The following is a 13,374-nucleotide window of genomic DNA, read 5'->3' on the forward strand; positions in this document are numbered from 1 at the left end:
GACCCCCGGGCGGGGGGGCACGCGGGACCCTCCCTCACGCCGGGGGCCGGGGGGGCAGGGGGGCGCCGCGGGAGCCCCCCCTCGCCAGGGGGTCCGGCCTTGCACGGGGATGTGGCCGGGGGGGCCGGGGGGGGCCGGGCTTGCACGGGGATCCCCCCTCGCTCGAGGCTCTGGGGGCACACGGGGGTCCGGCCCCGGGCAAAGACCCCTCCTCGCATGGGGGTCCGGCCCCAGCCGCGGTCCCCTCGCACGAGGCCTCGTTCTCACGGGGGGGGTGGCCTCGCGCGAGGGTCTGGTGGCACTCGAGGACCCCCACCCTGCACGAGGAGCTGGCCCCCAGCGACGAGCCGGCCTTGCACGGGGACTTGGCCACCGCCAGAGGGGACAGCGCGGTCCCGGGGCCTGGCCTCACACCAGGAGCCGCGGGTGTGCCAGGCCGCAGTGTCACACAAGGAGCTGCAGGTGTGCCAGGCCGCAGTGTCACACCGGGAGCCGCGGGTGTGCCAGGGCCCGGTGTCACACGAGGAGCCACCGGTGTGCCAGGCTGCAGTGTCACACCGGGAGCCGCGGGTGTGCCAGGCCGCGGTGTCACACCAGGAGCTGCAGGTGTGCCAGGCCGCGGTGTCACACCGGGAGCCATGGGTGTGCCAGGCCGCAGTGTCATCCTGGGAGCCACCGGTGTGCCAGGCCCCGGTGTCACACGAGGAGCCACGGGTGTGCCAGGCCGCAGTGTCACACGAGGAGCCACCGGTGTGCCAGGCCACAGTGTCATCCTGGGAGCCGTGGGTGTGCCAGGCCGCTGTGTCACACCGGGAGCCATGGGTGTGCCAGGCCGCAGTGTCATCCTGGGAGCCATGGGTGTGCCAGGCCATGGTGTCACACAAGGAGCCGCAGGTGTGCCAGGCCCCGATGTCATCCTGGGAGCCGCGGGTGTGCCAGGCCGCGGTGTCACACGAGGAGCTGCGGGTGTGCCAGGCCGCGGTGTCACACCGGGAGCCACCGTTGGGCAAGGCTGAGGCGTCGTGCGAGCGAGGCCGCGGTGTCACACGGGGACCTGGCTGTGCACGAGGGCCTGGCACGAGGAGTCGGCGGCGCGGCGGCCTCGCTCGAGGATCCAGCCGGCGTCACCCGAGGATCCACCTGGCGCCACACGTGGGGACCTCGCTCGGGGACCTCGCCCGGCCGTGTCCCCCCTCGCACCGGGACCTCGCACCAGGACTTTGCGCCCGGACCTCGCATGGGGCCCCCTCCTCGTGCCCCCCCCCAGCCTGGGGGCGTTTTGGGAGGATCCCTCAGCCACGTTCTGGGGCCCCCCCCAAAAGCCATCCCAGGGGGGCCCCGGTGGCCTCGGCAGCACCAAGCCGGGTGGGGGGGGCGCTGACACCCCCCCAAACTGAGGGGTCCCCCCGCAGCAGGGACCCCCCCGAAACGGGGACCCCCCCGCAAAGAGACACATTTTCCTTGTAATATAGATGTAAATGGACCAGCCCTCCCCCCCCTCCCCACCCAGGAAACTGAGGCACGGGGGGGCCTCCCCAAAACTGCCCCCCCTCTCCGGGGGTCCCCCTAATCCCAGCGGGGCCCCCCCGGAAGCACAACCCCCCCCAGCCGGGGGGGGCCTCGCCACGCTGTACATAGGGATGGGGGGGGTCCCCAAAATCGGGGGGGGGGGGGCAATGGGGACCCTTTAACAGTTCTGGGAACCCCCCCCAAGATTGACGGGACCCCACAATCTGGGGACACGCCCCAGAGCTTGGGGATCCTACCTGGGGTATTGAGACCCCGCACACATTTTGGGGACCCCCCGCCCCGGGTACCGGGGACCCCCAAGTTCTGGGGATCCACAGTGAACTTGGGGACCCCCCAGGACTGAGGGTCCCCCATACTTTGGAGACCCCCTCAGAGCTTGGGCACCCCCTCCTGGGGTCCAGGGTTTCCCCCCCAGGGTATTGGGGATCCCCCCAAATTTGGGGACCCCCACCCCCCAGTATTGGAGTACCCTTACTTTGGGGGCCCCTCTGTGTTTTGGGGACCCCCAGGGTATCAGGGAACTCCCCGGGTTTTGGGGACCCCCCCCAGACCCCCTCAGCGGGTTTTGGGGACACACGGGGGGGGTCCAGCCCCTCCCCAAGTTTTGGGGTTCCCCTCCCCCCTCCCTTAGCATGGGGGGACCCCAAAACTTCCTCAGGGACCCCAAATTTGGGGGTGCAGAGGGGAAAACCCCCTCCCCCCCACCCCTGGATCTTGGGGTCCCCCTCTCCCCCCCCCACGTTAGGGGGGGGTCCCTCCCTTCCCCCTCCCCCACCCCCAAATTCTGCCAAACCAACTTTGGGTCGAGTGCGTCAAACCAACGAAACCGGAGCCGGAGGGGACGCGGGGCCACCAAGGGCCACCAAGGGCCACTGGGGCCACTGTGGGGTCACCCAGGGCCACCCATGGGACCACCCAGGGCCACCACAGGGTCACTGTGGCCGCCAAGGGGACGGCCAGGGCCATCAAGGGTCACCAAGGGCCACCGGACGGTCACCACAGGGTCGCCAGGGCCACCGTGGGGACGGCCAGAGGGCCACCACGAGGCCACCACAGGGCCACTGGGGCCAGCACAGGAAGGGCCAGGAGGTGGCTGGGGCCACCAAAGGGGCACCAAGGGCCAGCACAGGGAGTCAGGGGGTGGCCACCACTGCCGTGGGGGACAGCCAGGGCCACCACTGGGATGGACAGGGCCACCACAGGAAGAGCCAGGGGACAGCCATGGCCACCAAGGGGCCACCGGCACCATGGCGGCCACAGCTGAGGCCACCGCGGCCACCACAGGGGTGACCAGGGCCACCAAAGGGACCAGAGGAGAGCCAGGGCCATGGAGGGGGTGGCAAGGGTCACCATGGGGACAGTCAGTGTCGCCATGGGGACAGTCAGGGCCACCATGGGGTTGGTCAGGCCCGCCACGGGTCAGGGCCACCGTGGGGACGGTCGTGGACAGGAACCAATAAAGGTGACACCAGTTCTTGGAGCCACCGCCCGTGTCTGGGGAGGCATGGGGACACCGGAGGGGGGACAGGGACATCAGGGCTGGCACCGGGGACACCGCGGGGCTCTGGAGATGTCGTCCCCCGTATCCCCCCCCCCCGGTAACCCAGCCTCGCCCCGGGCGCGCGCTGCGCACCGTGACCCGCCCGATCGTGGTGACACTGGGGACACCCGCGACCCCCGCGCCTGGTACGGGACCCCCGGGCGGGGACACCCCCGGGACCCCCGGACCCCAAACTCCGCTCCAACCCCGGGACGCTCTGACCGGGACTCCCACATTGGGACCACCCCCCCGAGACCCCCGTGCGGGGACCCACCCCCCAAACCACCCCGGGACCCCCAACCGAGACCCCCCTGGGGACCGCCCGTAACCCGGGACCCCCTGACAGAGACACCCCCCCACCCTGGGACACCCCCCGCCCAACCGGGACCCCTCCCCAAACCGGGGACCGCCCCCCCAACCGGGATCCCCAGTTCCCCCCCGCGGGCAGAAGGGACCCCCCGGTCCCGGTGTCCCCCAATAACCGCCCCTCCCCCCAGGTGCCCCCCCGGGGCTCCCCCCGCTGCCGTTCCCGCCGCCCCCGCCCTTCCTGCGCCCCCCGCCCCCACCCCGGGAGCGGCCCCGGGCCCCCCCCGCGGGTGAGTGACGGGGATGGGGGGGGGCACCGGGACCCCCGGGACTGGGGAATCTGGGGGGCCCCGGAGCCCTGATTGTCCTTTTGGGGGGTCCCGGAGCCCTGGGTCCTTCCTGGGGGAGTTTGAGGGGGTGGGGAGGAGACCCCCGGCTCTTTTTGGGGGGCGGGTCCCGAACTTCGGGCTCCCTTTTGGGGGAGGGGGGATTTTGGGAATTCCCGGGCCGCTGGGGGGGTTTGGGGGGGCTGTGGGGGGGGTCCCGAATCCCTGGGTCCTTCCTGGGGGTTTTGGGGGGCTGGGGGGGTCTCGGGGCTCTGGTTTGCCTTTGGGGGGGGGTCCCGAACCCCAGAGTTTCTCGGAGGGCGTTAGGGGGGAATTTGGGGGGCTACGGCCCCAGGGTGGGTTTGGAGGGGAATTTGGGGGGTCCTGGGCCCCAGATTTGGGGGGTCACGATTCTGGGGGGCTGACGCTGCCCCCCAGCCCCCCCCGTGCCCCCCGGGGCCGTGGCCGCCGTTTCCTTCGGCGCCTTCGTGGTGGGGGCAGCGCTGGCGGGGGGGCTCTGGCTCGTGCACGGCCGGACAGGTGAGGGACCCCCCAAAATCATCCCTGTCCCCCCAAAATAATCCCCTCAATATAATCCCCCTCCCTAAATAACCCCCAAAAGACCCCCCCCGAACAATGCCCCACCCCAAATAATTCCCCTCCCCAAAATATCCCCCTCCCTAAAATAACCCAATCCCCCCAAATACCCCCCAAAATAATCCCCATCCCAAAATAACCCCCCCAAAATAACCCCCCCAAAATAACCCCCTCCCCAGAACAATCCCCACCCCCAGAATCCTCCCCCGAACCCCATCCCTGGGCCCCGCCCCTCCCCCAGACCACCCCCAGCCTGGGACCCCCTAAAACTCCCCCTTTGCCCCCCCCAAACCCCCCCAGGACCCCCCAGATTCACCCCCCCAAAATCCTCCCAGCCCCTCCCCCACACCCCAACAATTTGGGGTGGGACCTTCCCTCCCCCTCCCCCTCCCTCCCCTCCCTCTTCCCCTCTGATCTCTGCCCCTCCCCCCCGCAGCCCCCCGGCCCCCCCCCGGCCCCAGCGCTGCCCCCCAGCCCGGGAGGGGCCAGGTACTGGGGGGACTGGGGGGACTGGAAATGGTTACTGGGAGCACTGGGAGCACTGGGAGGGACGTGGGGGGAACTGGGAGTACTGGAAGGGGAACTGGGAGCGCTGGGGGGATATTGGGGGAACTGGGAGGGGATACTGGGGGCAACTGGGAGGGACGTGGGGGTACTGGGGGGAGTCACTGGAAAGGGATACTGGGAGTACTCGGGGAAACTGGTCATACTGGGGATACTGGGAGTGGCACACGGGGTACTGGGAGCACTGGGAAGGAACACTGGGGACACTGGGGGGGATAGAGGCCCCCAGGAGTGACCGGGGGGTTTTGGGGACCCCGTCGGGCCAGGCTGGGGCTGTGCGAGGGGGGTGGGCTGGGTGTGTCCCTGTCCTCACTGTCGCTGTCGCTGTCGCTGTCGCTGTCGCGGTCGGGCGGTGATTGGCAGCTCTGAGCGCTCGGCCTGAGGAATTCCCGAGGGAAAAGGGAATTCCGGCAGCGGGAGGCGGCCCCGGCAGCTCCTCCAGCCCCGAGCATCGCTCACCTGCTCGGGACACGCCCCGGCCGCGGTTTGCGGGAGGGAAGAGCCGCGCCCCGGGATGATTCGCACGGCAGCGGGGAGGCAGAAGCAGCAAACTGGGATATTAATTAATCAAAAGTTATTAAAATATGTTAATGAATCAAAAGTTCTGCCGCCGGTAACCGAGGAGCGCTGAGGCCTTCGCTCGTTCAAATGTCCCGGTCGGGCAAAGCTTTGGGTGTGGGAGTGGGGAGCGGCCTCCGGGGAACCCCCAGCGCCTCTGTGAGCGTCGGGGTTCGGCTTCTGGGGACCCCAGCCCGTGGGGCACCCCCCACCTTTGGGGGAGCCCCCAGCTCCTGCTGTGACCATCGGGGGTCCGGCCTCTGGGCACCCCCACCTTTGGGGGAGCCCCCAGCTCCTGCTCTGTGCTGCCAATGAAATCTGCAATCGCCCCTCCGGGAGGGGGGACTCGGCTTCTCCGCCATCGCCGCGCTCCGGGCGGGCTCGGGGCGCCCTCCCGGCTGGGAACGGCCCGAGCAGCCCCAGGGTTTGGGGTTCGGTGGGAGGGGCGCGCTGGGGGCTGCAGGGGGTCCCACGGGAGGCGACCGGGAGGCCCAAGGGGTCCCATCGGAGGCTCCGGGGGTGCCCAGTGAGAAGATTGGGGGGCTCAGGGTGTGCAGGAGGCTCCCGGTGCCAGAACACAGCGGCTGCCGAGGGTCCCCGTGCCAGGGAAGGGGCGGGCCAGGGGGGTCCTGGTTCAGGATGAGGGGGTACAGGGGGTCCCGGCGGCGGAGAAGGGAGGGCCGGGGGTCTCCGTGCCCGGGAACAGAGGTTCAGGAGGGTCCCCGCGCCCGGGAATGGGGATTTCAGGGGGGTTCCGGTGCCGGGGGTCCCTCTGTCCCCTCGTTGCCCCCCAGGAGCCCCCGGAGCGCCCCCAGACCCAGCGCTGGAGCCATCGAGCGGCTCCGCCTCAGTCCCGCGCAGCAGCCAATGGTAGGCAGCGATGCTCGTGACGTCACCAGTCGCTGGGCAGATCCCAGAGGCGCCGCTTGGGAGGCGCGAAAGTGACGGAGGGACGCGGGGGGGGCGGGGACGGGGAATCCCCGGGAATTCCCCCGGGACCCCCCGGGATCGCCCCTGGATCACCCGGGACCCCCCGGGATCACCCCTGGATCACCCGGGACCCCCCGGGATCACCCCTGGATCACCCGGGACCCTCCGGGATCGCCCCTGGATCACCCGGGACCCCCCGGGATCGCCCCTGGATCACCCGGGACCCCCGGGATCGCCCTTGGATCACCCGGGTCCCCCCGGGATCGCCCCTGGATCACCCGGGACCCCCTGGGATCGCCCCTGGATCACCCGGGTCCCCCCGGGATCCCCCCGGGATCACCCCGGTCCCCGTCCCGTCCCCGGGGTCCCTCCCTCCCGGGGTCTCCCGTTCCCAGCGCACCCCCAATCCCAGTCCCAACCAGTGCTCCCAGTGCTCCCAGTAGGGTCCCTACTTCCCCTCTCTGCTCCCAGTTCGCTCCCAGTTCACTCCCAGTAGGACTCCCTGAGCGCTCCCAGTTCGCTCTGAGCGCTCCCCGTTCACTCCCGGCGTTCCCACTTCGCTCCCGGTGCCCCCTCCCAGTGCTCCCAGTTCGCTCCCAGCAGCACTCCCTGGTTTCCCTGAGTGCTCCCAGTTCCACCCAGTGCTCCCAGTTCACTCCCAGGTCGCTCCCAGTGCTCCCAGTGCTCCCAGTTCACTCCCAGTGCAATCCCAGTGCTCCCAGTGCTCCCAGTTCACTCCCAGTGCTCCCAGTGCTCCCAGTTCACTCCCAGTTCACTCCCAGTGCTCCCAGTGCTCCCAGTGCACTCCCAGTGCTCCCAGTGCTCCCAGTTCACTCCCAGTGCTCCCAGTGCTCCCAGTTCACTCCCAGTTCACTCCCAGTGCTCCCAGTGCTCCCAGTGCAATCCCAGTGCTCCCAGTGCTCCCAGTTCACTCCCAGTGCTCCCAGTGCTCCCAGTTCACTCCCAGTTCACTCCCAGTGCTCCCAGTGCAATCCCAGTGCTCCCAGTGCTCCCAGTTCACTCCCAGTGCTCCCAGTGCTCCCAGTTCACTCCCAGTTCACTCCCAGTGCTCCCAGTGCTCCCAGTGCACTCCCAGTGCGCTCCCAGTTCACTCCTAGTTCACTCCTAGTTCGCTCCCAGCACTCCCAGTTCACTCCCAGTTCACTCCCAGTTCACTCTCAGCACTCCCAGTTCACTCCCAGCCTTCCCACTTCGCTCCCAGTGCCCCCTCCCAGTTCGCTCCCAGCAGCACTCCCTGGTTTCCCTGAGTGCTCCCAGTTCCACCCAGTGCTCCCAGTTCACTCCCAGTGCTCCCAGTTCACTCCCAGTGCTCCCAGTGCTCCCAGTTCATTCCCAGTGCTCCCAGTTCACTCCCAGTTCACTCCCTGAGTGCTCCCAGTTCACTCCCAGTTCGCTCCCAGTTCACTCCCAGTGCTCCCAGTTCGCTCCCAGTGCGCTCCCAGTTCGCTCCCAGTTGACTCCCAGTTCGCTCCCAGTGCTCCCAGTTCACTCCCAGTGCGCTCCCAGTTCGCTCCCAGTTGACTCCCAGTTCGCTCCCAGTGCTCCCAGTGCACTCCCAGTTTGCTCCCAGTTCACTCCCAGTTTGCTCCCAGCACTCCCAGTTCCAGCCAGTGCTCCCAGTTCACTCCCTGAGTGCTCCCAGTTCCGCCCAGTGCTCCCAGTTCACTCCCAGAGCACTCCCAGTTCACTCCCAGTGCACTCAGAGTGCTCCCAGTTCACTCCCAGTGCTCCCAGTTCACTCCCAGTTCACTCCCAGTTCACTCCCAGCGCTCCCAGTTCGCTCCCAGTTCACTCCCAGTTTGCTCCCAGTTCACGCCCAGTTCTCTCCCAGCACTCCCAGTTCCAACCAGTGCTCCCAGCAGCACTCCCTGAATGTTCCCAGTTCACTCCCAGTGCTCCCAGTTCATTCCCAGTTCACTCCCTGAGTGCTCCCAGTTCACTCCCACTGCTCCCACTGCTCCCAGTGCTCCCAGTGCACTCCCAATCCTCCCAGTTTACTCCCAGTGCTCCCAGTTCACTCCCAGTTCGCTCCCAGTGCTCCCAGTTCACTCCCAGTGCTCCCAGTTCACTCCCTGAGTGCTCCCAGTTCACTCCCAGTGCTCCCAGTTCACTCCCAATTCGCTCCCAGTGCTCCCAGTTCACTCCCTGAGTGCTCCCAGTTCACTCCCTGAGTGCTCCCAGTTCACTCCCAGTGCTCCCAGTTCACTCCCAGTTCACTCCCAGTGCTCCCAGTTCGCTCCCAGTTCACTCCCAGTTCGCTCCCAGTGCTCCCAGTTCGCTCCCAGTGCTCCCAGTTCACTCCCAGTGCTCCCAGTTCACTCCCAGTTCACTCCCAGTGCTCCCAGTTCGCTCCCAGTTTGCTCCCAGTTCACTCCCAGCGCTTCCAGTTGATTCCCAGTTCGCTCCCAGTTCGCTCCCAGTACTCCCAGTGCACTCCCAGTTCACTCCCAGTGCAATCCCAGTGCTCCCAGTTCACTCCCAGTTCACTCCCTGAGTGCTCCCAGTTCACTCCCAGTTCACTCCCAGTGCACTCCCAGCACTCCCTGAGTGTTCCCAGTTCATTCCCAGTGCTCCCAGTTCACTCCCAGTTCCACCCAGTGCTCCCAGTGCACTCCCAGTGCTCCCAGTTCACTCCCAGTTCCAATTCCTGCAGGGAATGAACTGGGATAAATGCAGGGAATGAACTGGGATAAATTCAGGGAATGAACTGGGATAAATGCAGGGAATAAACTGGGATAAATGCACATGACAGCATTCCTGAGGGGAATAAACTGCTGTGTGTGGGAGTCAGAGTGACTCTGTTATGGACATAAAGGTATAAAGGAAATAAAGATATTTTTTATTGTTAATTGTTAATTTAGCTTGGACATGATCATTATTAGATACTCACATTGTAATATTGGCTTTCCACAGATGTTAAATGGATTTTATGTGTGTGGTGTTGCAGTAACTTTGCTATAAAGATACAGTTTTTATTTCTGGTGGTAATTAAACTTAGAGATTGTTACAGATAAAAATTATTATGCATATTACAGATAATATATGCATATAATATGTATATATGTACATAATGTGGATCTATAAAATGTGCTATAATAGTATATTTTAAATATAATATAATATAATATAATATAATATAATATAATATAATATAATATAATATAATACTATATATATAATATAAATACATATCATAGATACATATTATAATATTGGCCTTTCACAAATATTAAAATGGATTTTATATGTGCAGTGTTACAGTAACTTTGCTATAAAGGTACAGTTTTTATTTCTGGTGGTAATTAAACTTAGTGATTGTTATAGATAAAAATTATTATGCATATTACAGATAATATATGCATATAATATGTATATGTGTATATAATATGCATCTATAATATGTGCTATAACAATATAATATTTTTAACATAATATAATATAATATAATATAATATAATATAATATAATATAATATAATATAATATAATATAATATAATATAATATAATATAATATAATATAATATAATATAATATAATATAATATATAATTAAGCTGAGTGATTGTTATAAATACAATCGATACTCCACATAATGGATAATATATGCATATGTATATAATATATGTATATAATATATGTGTGTATATGTATAAAATGTGTATGATAATAGATAATATGCATCTATAATATCTACCAGAATACAGATTATAGATACATTTTATAACCCTGGCTTTTTGCAGGTATTAAAGTGGATTTTACGTGTGTGGTGTTAAATTGATTTCCTTATAAAGAATTTCGTTTTAATTCCTGTTAATTAATCTTGGGCACAGCAGCCAAACAGCCCCGAGAACGACCCCGGGGCCGTTCTGGGAGTATGCAAATTAGTTCGGGAAATATGAATATGCATAAGGGGCTGTGAATATGCAACGGGCTGGTGTAATTAACAGGAGTTTAATTAGTGCTCTTGGCTGAGTGCCGAGGTCGCAGGTATAAAAAAACATTTAATATTGGAGAAGGGCCAACATTATAATATGGATTTATAATATGTCATGTGCATTATTTATACATATGTATGTATTGTATTATATTGTTATACATTAAATTATATTTGCATTATACACGACATATATAATATATAATGTGTACTATCATTCATGCTATAAATACACATTATACACATAAATTCATATTGCATACACACGCATAAATTAACTATAATACACATTATAATATGCACCTGTAACAATCCCTGACTTTAATTAACACAGAAATAAAAATTGTGCCTTTGCAACAAAGTTACTTCAACACCACACCTGTAAAATCCATTTCAACATCTGTGAGAAGCCAATATTGTAATACGGGTTTTATATAGATAAATAAATAGATAGATAAATAAAAAATTAATAGAGAAATAAATAAATAAATAAATAAATAAATAAATATTAAATAAATACATAAATAAATAAATACATACATACATAAATAAATATTAAATAAATATTTGATAATAAATAAATAAACGTTTATATCTATAATATAAAATATATATTAAAATATTATTATGCATATTACAGATACATCTTAAATACCTATATGCACCAATTATCTATAATATGTATTATAGTATGTATCTATAATATGTATTTTATACTTTATATCTATGATATATTATAATATAATATATAATGTAGAACATACAATATAGAACATATACAATATATTTATATTATATATTGTATATAATATATTATTATATATTATAAAAATATATTATATACTGTATATAATATATTATTATATATTATAAAAATATTATATATATAATATATAGTATATAATATGTATTATAACAACTATCATAATATTAGACGCATATATACATATTATATACCTATATTATCTATAATATGCATTCCAATATTTATCTATAACAATCACTAAGCTTAATTAACACCAGAAATTAAAACTGTATCTTTATAGCAAAGTTACTGTAACACTGCACTTATAAAACCCATTTTAATATTTGTGAAAAGCTGATATTATAATATGTATCCATAATATGTATTTATATTATATATATTGCACATTATTCTATTCTACTTAAAATGTTATGTTTAAAATATTATATTTAAAAGTATTATATTATATTTAAAATATTATATTATATTGTATTTCAAATATTATACTATTGTAGCAAATATCGATGCATAATTAAATTAAACACAGAAATTAAAACTGTATTTTTATAACCAAGTTCCTGTGACACCCCACACACGAAATCCGTTCACATTTGCAAAAAGCCAATATTCTGATGTGGATCTCTTTAACATATATGCTAATGATATTCTAATTGTATTCATGAGAGCCGTTCCCGGGCTGGGTCACCCGGAGCGGCGCTGAAGGAGTTCGGGAATTCCCGAGCTCCGGGACACCCAACTGCAGCCCCCAGCCCCAAATCCCGGGAATCCCGGCGGAGGGAGCCGGGCCCGGAGCACCGCGACCGGGAGCGACGGGACCCGGGAGCACCGGGACCGGGAGCACCGACACCGGGAGCAACGGCACCGGGGAGCACCGGGACCTGGGTGCACCGGGACCTGGGAGCACCGACACCGGGAGTGCTGGGATCCTGGAGTGGAGAATCCCTGGAGCACCAGGACCTGGGAGCACCGAAACCGGGAGCGCCAGGACCCAGCAGTGCCGGGACCCGGAAGCACCGAAACCGAGAGCACCGAGACCGGGAGCAACAGGACCGGGAGCACCGAGACCGGGAGCACCGAAACGGGAGCATCCGAAATGGGAGCACTGGGACCGGGAGCACCGAGACCGGGAGCACCGGGACCCTGGAGTGGAGAATCCCTGGAGCAACGGGACCGGGAGCACCGAAACCGGGAGCATCGGGACCGGGAGCGCCAAAACGGGAGCACCGGGAGCAACGGGACCCGGGAGCATCGAAACGGGAGCACCGGGATCCTGGAGTGGAGAATCCCTGGAGCACCGGGACCCGGGAGCATCGGGACCTGGCAGCAGCGAGACCGGGAGCAACAGGATCTGGGATCACCGAAACCGGGAGCGGCGGGACTCGGGAGCACCGAAACCGGGAGCACTGGGACCTGGGAGCACCGAAACCGGGAGCACCGGGATCCAGGAGCACTGGGATCCGGGAGCGCCGGGCTGTGGGAGTGGACAATCCCTGGAGCACCGGGACCCGGCGCAGGGAGTCCCTGGGCCCTCGGGATCCCTGAGCAGGACACGCCAGGGAGGTCGGGCCGGCCCCAGGAAGCCCCGGGAGAAGCCGGTGACACCTGGGGGTCCCTGTCCCTGTCCCTGTCCCTGTCCCTGTCCCTGTCCCTGTGCCTGTCCCTCTCTCTGTCCCTGTCCCTGTCCCTGTCCCTGTCCCCTCCCTGTTCCTGTCCCTGTCCCCTGTTCCTGTCCCTGTCCCCTGTCCCTGTCCCTGTCCCTCTCTCTGTCCCTGTCCCTGTCCCCTCCCTGTCCCTGTCCCCTGTTCCTGTCCCTGTCCCCTGTCCCTGTCCAATCCCTGTCCCTGTCCCCTGTCCCTGTCCAATCCCTGTCCCCGTCCCTGTCCCTGTCCCCTGTCCCTGTGCCCATCCCTGTCCCTGTCCCTGTCCCTGTCCCTGTCCCTGTCCAATCCCTGTCCCCATCCCTGTCCCCATCCCTGTCCCTGTCCCCCTCCCCATCCCTGTCCCTGTCCCTGTCCCTGTCCCTGTCCAATCCCTGTCCCCATCCCTGTCCCTGTCCCTGTCCCTGTCCCTGTCCTCATCCCTGTCCCTGTCCCTGTGGCTGTCCCCTGTCCCTGTCCCTGTCCCCGTCCCTGTCCCTGTCCCTGTCCCCATGGCCATCCCACAGCTCCAGCTGGTGCCACCATGCTCGGTGTCCTTTCGGGAGGTGGCCTGGGGGTGCCTCTGCTCATCCAGCGCTCCCTGACCTTCCTCCAGACCTTCATCCCGAAATCCATCCCCCATCTTCGAACAGAGCTCCTGCACT

The sequence above is a fragment of the Fringilla coelebs genome (assembly GCF_963513975.1).
Source record: "Fringilla coelebs genome assembly, chromosome: 32".
Classification (NCBI taxonomy): domain Eukaryota; kingdom Metazoa; phylum Chordata; class Aves; order Passeriformes; family Fringillidae; genus Fringilla; species Fringilla coelebs.